Source organism: Magnolia sinica, chromosome 5 (genome assembly GCF_029962835.1).
Source record: "Magnolia sinica isolate HGM2019 chromosome 5, MsV1, whole genome shotgun sequence".
Classification (NCBI taxonomy): domain Eukaryota; kingdom Viridiplantae; phylum Streptophyta; class Magnoliopsida; order Magnoliales; family Magnoliaceae; genus Magnolia; species Magnolia sinica.
Window position 1 is genome coordinate 47,728,739 of NC_080577.1, and position 9,724 is coordinate 47,738,462.

Consider the following 9,724-nt stretch of genomic DNA (forward strand, 5'->3'; position numbering starts at 1 on the left):
CAGCCATCTATCTACGTTGCGAGTGCCTGAGAGGATAAAAATCTCACTTTCCTTTGTGTTATTCCATTTTGGTAGGCCCACAAGGGTGGGGCCCACCTTGATCATGTATGAAGTGTATGGTGGACCCCATAGTGGTCGGGGCCCACCCTAATGGTCGTATCTTCTTCCATTGTTTTTCTTTCCCTTTCCTTTCTTTTCTCCTTCTTTTCTTTTTAAGTTTATGGTGTTGTGAAGCTCACAAGTGGGCCACGTTGTTCGAGAGTGTGCCCCGCACGCTATCATAACGTGGACCACCCTCTGTGTCCCACCATGATATTTATTTTCCATCTTACCTATTGATTAGATCACACCGATCTCTATTGAGGGTCAAATATTGCATATCAGACCCAGTTATTGCATGGATTTACAAGCATGATACCGTTTAATAGCCTGATTTAATCGTGTTTGTGATGCAGAGTGTATTTACAAGCATGAACTGAAAAATGGTGCTTAAACCATGGATTTAACGCTCTGATGACACCTAAGGCAAGGGACGCACTCCAGGGGACCAAGATCGATGGAATTACACACAAGGGATCCGAGGAAATCAAGCCATTCACGTTAAAGAGGCCCGAAAATGGTAAAAAATGCAAGATCACATAGTTCTCGCCATCTGATTGGCTCAAAACTTTATACATGGCCTGAGGGCCATAAATTAACTGTACATATCAAATTTCAGCCCTCGGATCACTATGGAAGTACCCCAACTGACAGATTAGCCCATAAACCGTTGATTCTAGGCCCACCTGATATCTGGAACTGTCTCAACTTTGGTCTCGGTGGTTTAAATAAGATGAGGAAACAAATGGATGGATCGGATCTTACATGTTCATTACAGTGGGCCCCGTATATACAGCGTGTGTACATGAGGTACACACGTGCCGCTGCGCACCGAACCAAGTAAGGCGGGTCAGCAGCGCTGACCCGCACCTTCTTCCTAAAACGGCAATTGCCGTATGACGCTGTTGAAACGGACGGACGGCGTCCGTTTTTGCGGACGCTAGTGGGCCCCACATAACGTACATATGGATGATCCAAGCCGTTCATCTTGTAGAGGGCCATGAATTCTTCAAACCCATGCTGAACTTTTGGACCCATGCAAGCACACGTGCGCGATACAGAGGCCATAAGTGGACTGCCCTGCAACGTTCAAATTGATGTTTGGATGATTTCTTCTCTGATTCTGAGTCAATGGACATGAAAAACCATCCGTTTCTTACCGAAATTTCGAGGGCAATCTAATGGACGGGGTGGATTTCTTCGAAAACACCTCTGTGGGGCCCACCGATCACGTCAGCGCCGGACGTGCGAAAGGCTATGCACGTCCGCGAAATCTGATCTTCCAGGCAGTTGTGGCCCACCATCTTTGATCATATGGCAGATCTGAACCGTCCATCGTGTAGGCCAGCCAAAATACTTCCAAGAGACGTTGATTTTACAGGAATAACGCAAGGAACGCGAGAGTTATGTAACCCCGAACTTGGCTACGAAAAGGTTTTCGCTGCGCGTGCGATAGCTTCCCAAATCCGATTTTCACCACTCCAAAAGCTATAAAAAGAGTTTCAAACGTGGAGAAGAGGGTGTGCTTGAATAGGGGACGTCAGATAGAGAAAGAGAGACGGAGAGAGAAGTTTTGGAATTTTTATAGATTTTTTCTTTATTTTTCTTCTTTTTCCTATGATTATGTTAGGCTAAATCTCTTAGTTAGGGCTAAGAGGTGAAGCTTGTGGCGTGATGGGAGCTTCTACAGGTTTGATTTGAACTGAACTGATTGACTCTGTTTTGATTTAAGAAATTCTTTTAGTCATTAATGGTTTGTTGTGATTTAAATTACAGTAGATCTGTGATGGCTTGAATAATTCATTTCCTTTTATTTTGATGTTCGGAAACCCTGTTGTTCGCCATTGTCTTATAGACATGGTTGGATGATGGAATCCTTCCTAACACTCATACATCTTTTAGTTGGTTATGGATTGGTGTAAGTTCTGTTGTTTACCTTGTTTCTTAGGCATGGATTTGTGATGGAATCATACATAATTCTTATACCTTTCATCTCTTGAAAACTATATCAAGTAAGTTCAGTATAATATCCATGAAGCAGGCATAAGATCTCCCTGATCTCTACAAGTGGATCCTCTGAATCCCTAGTTCCCTTTCTCTGAATTCTTTAAGTTCAGATTAATATTTCACCATTATTCCTCAAATCACAATTGGTTTAGATTTCATCTTAGCCTAGTTCTAGATCTGGTTATTTTCAGATAACGTACAGGTTTCAGTCCCTGTGGATTCGACCTCGGTCTTACCGAGTTTATTACTACATCACAACCCTGCACTTGGGGTGTGAACAATCTCGATGAAAGAAAAACACAAATTTTGGCTTGACTCGAGGCCCTTTGGGCACGCCATGAGTTAGACCACCTGGTGGACGGTGTGTATCTCTCACGTGGACCCCACCTACCTGCCCATTTTTTAAAAATAAAAAACTAAAATATCTAGACGCTAGAATTATCCAGCGTCTAGATGCCATTGATATAGAGGGGGAGTGGGGCCTAAACATGGCCCCACCATGATGCATATGTTTCATCCACGCCGTCCATTCACTTTGCCCACACATTTTAGCCCTTGATCCTAAAAATAAAGCGATCCATATCCAAGGTGGGCCACACCATGTGCAGTAATGGGCTGCTAAGCCCAGCATCAACGATGCCATGCACAGGTAACGTTGGAGTGGGTTCCCACTCGTGGGACCCACCATGATGTAATTCTTTGATCCACACCGTCCATCTTCTCTCCCGGATCCTTTTAGCCCTTGAGCCTAAAAATTAAGCTGATCCAACGCTCAAGTTGACCACACCACAAGGACGTGGGACTAGGAACCACTCCCATGTCAGCGTCTGCATATGCGTGGGGAGTGGCATCCCACCCATGGGCTCCTCCATGATGTATTTGTTGAATCCATGCCGTCCATTTGATTCTACAAATTATTTTAGGCCATGGGCCAAAAAATGAGGAAGATCCGAATCTTGATTGAGCCGCATTGTAAGGATTAAGACCGTGCTATTGAAACCTTTGAAGGCCCACCATGAGGTCACCGTTCGTCCAAACCAGCCCAAGTTAGGGCCTATTGGACCTTGATCGATCTGTTAAATCCGATAGATGGATCGGATCATCCAAATGGGCCCCACTTGTATAATAGAATAAAAAAATAAAGTGCAGTAACAGCTGGCGCTGTTACCATCATCCAGAGGGGTGGACGCCCATCAGGGGTGTGGAGTGGGGCCCCCCTCGTGGGACCCACCATGGCATATATGTATATATGTTTCATCCGCACCGTTCATCTATTTTGCCATATCATTTTAGGTTAGGTGCCTCGAAATCAGGCTGATCTGAAACTCAGGTGGACCGCACCAAGGGGAACAGTTGGGCAGGGAGGGCTGCCCCTTCTTGTAGCAATTAAGATCCTACGAGTAGGACCCACCTTGGTGTTTATGTGCAATCCACATCGCCCATCCGATTTGTCGGATTGTTCTAAGCCTTGCGCAATGAAATGAGACAAATTCATATCTTAAATGATCCACACCACATGGAACTATGGGGGTGGAAATCTGATTATTTTGGGATTCCCTTAGATTTGAAATTCCCCGGATTTGGGAATCCCCTGGATTTGGAATTCCTTGGATTTGGAGTTCCCTTAGACTTAGGATCCCTGGATTTCTAGATTCCATTTGCTATGTTTGGCACCTTGGATTCAAAATCTCTATAATCCTAAGGGAATATGCATAATATATTTGCAAGGGTTTGAACTTAATTATGAAACTAACTTTAATACTTCTAATTAGTGTACGTATGTAATGTCAACACTAGGGTTGTGATAAATCCGTTAAAGCATATACTTTGGGTAAAATAATGAAATCCTAAAACTTGAATGGACCATAAGCACATGATCACGTCCTAGTGAGTAGTGACTAACCAATGATTTGTAATCAACAAATTGCGTCGGCAATGTTCAGACGGAGTAGATCATCTTATAAAAGTAATTATAGTGATGTCATTGATAATCTGATTGTTTTGGGATATCATTAGTGGGCCATGTGCCTAATAGATTGGCAGCCTCGTGGCACATATGTTGCACAGGTGGCTGTCCACCTCGGGTCATTTCCAGTGGGCCCCGCCTTGGCATATGTATTTTATCCATGCCTTACCCAGTTACTAGACTTTTATGTACATGTTTCATGCAGAGTTGATGTTAGTTTAACGTGGGCCACACCACATAGACTTCTATATTCCTAGTGGGGCCTACTATTCGGGTTCTGCTCTTTTTGTATTATGTGCCAATTAAGGCCGATTATCACATAATGTGTCTAATAACATGGTGGTGTATTTAGCCTGATAGGAAATACTGATAACATGCTTAATGCAATGATATCACGCCCAATTATATGCCCATACGCGTTATTTGTATGCCTGTTGTGGATGACGATTGTTCATAGCATATGCTCTTCAGATTGAGACACTTAAGAGACTCTATATGAGATAGGGTTGCCCCACATTAGTGCTCAATATACGCATGTTTGGTGCATGACTTGGAAAGTATGACTCATGTATTTCGCATCCTGTATGTCACGGTCATTTTTACACCCTAGCAACATTGGAGTTGTGGCCTCCACAGGTACACGTGGATGGTCGAATTTGGATATTGGAAATATGTGTTCCAGCACTTTGGCGTTATGAATGTCTTTGGGTGAAAGTCCCTAAATCCTGTGGTACTAGTAGGATGCTTCAATGTCGAGACCGAGTGGATATCATAAGCACCCGAGTGTCAAATACAAGTAGGCCGCGTCTCCAACTGTGTTGAGGTCATTTGGAAAGGGGTGTGACCTTATTCGCTCAAGGGTAGGGGCTGTAAGCTAGGTTGAGTTTGACCAACTCGTAAAATGGGTCCACTTTCGATGAGCCAGGTGGGCATTGGCATACCACTGATGAGGCAGATAGTGAAGTATTTTTCACTCACTTAGTCATGCGCATGATGGGCGGTAGCCAGTGTTGGAGTGTACTAGACTCCGATGATGTTTTCAGTAACGAACTGTTCTGATATGTGGACTAATTGAGGATTAGCATGTTTGTATTGCATTTCTGTAAATGCTATTATGTAAATCTAGCACCCGTAGTGTTGTCAAATTTTGTTGTGCCAAACCATTTAGTATTTGTATCATGCTTTGAGTTAAAGTGATCAAGTTCATATATTTCAAAGTTCTCTAGATCTTCATTGAACTTCCTTACATCTTCAAGTTGAAGTGAAGAATGTTGAAGTTTATGGTTTTAAGGTCAAATTCAAGAACTCAAGTTCAAGTTTGAAGTTTAACTCCTATACACTAAAGACCCAACAACTTAAGCGTAACTCAAGCTCAAGTTCAAGTGATCGAACTCAAGCTTCAAGTATCATGAGATATCAAGATTCGGAAGCAAATGATGTTTCATTTGTTCCTACTCACAAATAGGTTTGGATGGCCCTAGATCGACCTTAGGTTGTGTCATATTCATTGCATATTTTATGTTGGTTATTTCAGATGTTTATAGGTCATTTTCTCGACTAGTCTTAGACCTTGTTTGACTAGTCCAATTACTGGCTCGACCAGTTTAAGAGTTTTCTCGACCAGTCCAAGGTTTGTTGCTAATTTTCAAAATTTTCTGTTGGACTCTCAACCAATCCTGGAGACTGCTCGACTAGTCGAGTGAACAGTGCTCAACCGGTCATGCAGACTCGACTCAAAGTCCAGCAAGCTTTTCTGGTCCACTCGACTAGTCGAGCAGGCCACTCAACCAGTCGAGCAAGCTACTCGACCAATTGAGTAACGATCTTATCTTATCGGGCCAGAAAATTTAAAATTTTGTTGGTCCTTTGACCAGTCGAACCGACCCTTAGACTAATCAAGAGAACAGTATTTTCACCTATAAATAGAGCACGAATTTCAGAGTTTATTCGCTCATTAAAGCAAAATCAAGACACCACTCTGAGAGATAAGTTTGTGATATTTTTAAGCTATATTGTGCTCATTTAATATTTTCTTTAATTAGCTTTTGTTATTTGATTTTGAGATCTTTATTCCAATCTTACTTTAAGAAGGGATTTGTGTTTTCCTCTTTCTTGAGATCAAAATCAAATCAAGCTAGCCCAGGTTGATTTAATTTAAAAATCATTTAGAACTAAAACATTTTCATCTGTGAGTCTGGACATTGAACATCTTCATCTACATCAGATCGGTTCTACCGAGCTTTTTCAAAGGAGAATTTTCAAATAAGTACATTTACATTTTGTACATTTCTTTTTTATTTTTGAGGTTGTGCCAGAAAAATCTCTTTTTAGTTTTGTTTGAGGTGATTCAGAAAATCTCAGAGTGTGGATTTTTGGAATTGTATAAGCCCAATTAAAAGACACAATTGTGAAGGTTTTAAGGTGAACCTTGGAAAACCTTTTTTCATAGTGAACGCTAATATCTCGAGGGAGTGGATATTAGGAGTGGAGTAGTTGTGTGGCTGTTTTCTAACAGTTGGTGTACACACAAACGAACCACTATAATTTCTGAAGTTATGGTGGATGATTGAATGTGCCTATGTGTGTGAATGTTGTAATTTATTTTAAGCATTTGTGGTGAATGGTGTAATTTATTTTATGCACTTGTGGGAATGTTGTAATAACTTAGTTTATTTTATTTGCTATTTACCTTTGCCTCTTTATTGGTTTGGGTTTTTGATACTTACAAACGTTCTAGTAAGGTTGTCCTGTCATAAGCCTTTGGTTTTTGGTGTTAGGTTGTCCTCATAATTGAGTTTGTATCAAACTCTCAAGATTAGTACATTTGAGGTTATTATTTACTTGTGCTTCTTTATTACTTGATTGTGCTATCATTCTTTAAATTTCACATTTATTTTTTAATGTGGCATACTCATATTCACCCCCCCCCCCCCCTCTAGGACGTATAGCTCGGCCTTTTCAATCTCTAGCATATATCACTCGACCACGTAGGCCTTGCATTGCATAGCCTTGGTATGGCTAACAACATTCATGGACTTGGCAGCTTAGCACTCCATCATCTTCTGTATACTTTGATATTTATATTCTTGTCACATGCATTGTGCGCACGCACACGCATTCTACTAAGTTTCGTAGGAGGGTTATGCGCATTTGTTTACGCTACAGGTGATGCTATGGCGTATCAGCAGCATTGAGCTTGATCTTTTGAGTTCTTGATTAAATTTTGTATTTCCCTTCCAGTATCATACTAAAATATTTTATTAGTGGATATACGATGATGATGTTTTATGACTTGGGTACACTTGTGATTATGCTCTTTTTATAAAAAAAATCACCTGAAATTCCTCCTTATATGATCTCAGGATCAGAATCTGATGTATGTGAGCTAAGAGCTGAAAATGGGATACTACGGAGGCTGTCGACATTGAGTTCGGCGGCCAGAAATTTAATGAGCTCGGTTCCTGAGTTTGGGGAGTGACAGCATAGCGTCGATGTGGTCGTTACGGTAGAGGTCTAGGGTCAAACGGACACAAAAACACGTGGCAGGATCGGCGTTCGACAATCTAGTCAGTCTCGAGTATGTGGATGCCGAAAACACAGACATATAGAAGGTTCCATGGAACATGGGTCTCACAAGGTGCTTTTTCCTTCTCATAAAGCGTGGGTATGTCTTTTTGTATCTTAAGTAGGGGTGTCAACGGGTCGGGTTAGGGCCGGGCCAAGCTCTATCCAAACTTAAGCTGCAAATTTCAACCTAAGCCCAAACCTGGCCTAGGCCCATGACAGGTCAAGAAAGTCCAACTCGAGCTCAAGATAAAAAATTTCCCATTTTTCAGCCTTCTCCAGCATTTACCATGAAGATTTCAATAGTAAAGAAGGGAAGAAGAAGAACACTTACAGAGAAGGAATATTTGCCTTTATTTCCTTCTCTCTTTTAAAAAAAAAAAAAAGAAGGAAAAAATGAAGAGAGAGAGAGAGAGCTTTCTTCTAGGAACTTTCTTTGAGGAAAAACAAAAAGAAATATGGAGAGAGAGAGAGAGAGAGAGAGAGAGAGAGAGAGAGAGAGAGAGAGAGAGAGAGAGATATGCTAGCTGAGTATGGACTCACCATTGCAGCCATAAAAGTTATGACTACCTTTCAAATACAAAACCAAAGAAAGAGGGTACTTGAGAGAGAGACGAAGGGGGGATGTGATGGAAAATTTATTTTTAATTTTTTTAAAAAAATAGTATTAGGCCAGGTTGATGGGCTTTTAGAAAGGGAAGTCCAAGCTCGGCTCGGTTAAGAATCGAACTCAAGTTTAAAAATCGAACCCAATGCATGGGCCTGAAACCCCCCAAAGCTTGGCCTGAAAGCTTGTCCGACTAGTGTCTATTGACAACCCTAATCTCGAGCCTTGATTCAAGTTATTTTCATTTATTTTGGAGCTCCTATTATACCCTGGGTGTGTATAGAGAAAAAAACTCATTTATTTCTAAGCATGTATTTAAAAAATGCAAGCGTGACGCACCTACTACGTGTACTGGCTGTTGGGTCCTTACTCATGGCTCAGTGGTAGATTCGCAAGAGTTTCAACACTAAGGCCATAGGTTCTTGTACCCATTGTGGTGTGTGTGGGTGAGAGTGGGTGCATGTAAAACAAGTATAGGCTGTCAGATATATTAGCCAAGGCATGTTCACGGTTTGACCCGCATAATAACTAATCCGAATCCCTTACACGTGTGAGACATTTGACACGTACGATATGCGCCTCACTTTACCTGTGGCCCCACCACTGAGCGGAGGTGTGAATTTTTAGAAAACGGATTGTGTGGTGTGAAAGACTTCCATGGTGTGCTGACGTCACCAAGTTTTGTGGGGCCATTATAATGTGTTATATCCACACCATTTATTCATTTTATGAGATCATTTTAGAACATGAGCCAAAAAATAGGTAGATATGAAGTTCATGTGGACCACACCACCTAAAGAAGTGGATTGAACAACAACCCTTTAAGAACTTATCGGGGGGTTATAGAAGTTTTGGATCAATATGAAATTTGTTATTTTACCTTTATTCATGTGTTTTTTACTTCATAAATAGGTTAGATGACAAATAAACATTACGATGGACACTAAAAAGGTTTTAGTGGTGGGAATCATTATCCCCCACTCCTTTGGTTTGGTCCAATTGAATTTTTGATGTCTCATTTTTAGGCTCATCACTTAAAATGTTTTCGCCTAATGGATGAATGTGTGGATATGACACATACATCATAGTGAGGCCCACATAACTTGGTGACGTCAAAACATCACCAGTGGTACATGGCACACCAGGCAATTGCCTTCCAAAATTTAGGAAAGGGCCATTTCTAACGGTGTCAATGGACTGGGCTCGGGCCTAAAAACTTAGAAATTTGAATATAACTAGCTATGACCCAGCCCATAACAATTCAAAATCCGGGCAAAGACTCGGTTGACAGCCCTACCATTTGGCAATGGGAAGTGGATTGCCTTTTGAGTAGAGCTGAGCATCGAGTCGAGTTAGACAGAATTAGGGCTGACTCGACTCGATCCGATTTTGAAATAGGCTAGACCCAAACTCGATACCAAGTCCAGCATGCCTGACTCGATCCGAGTTCGATCTGGCCTGGATTGATTCGGACCAAGTCT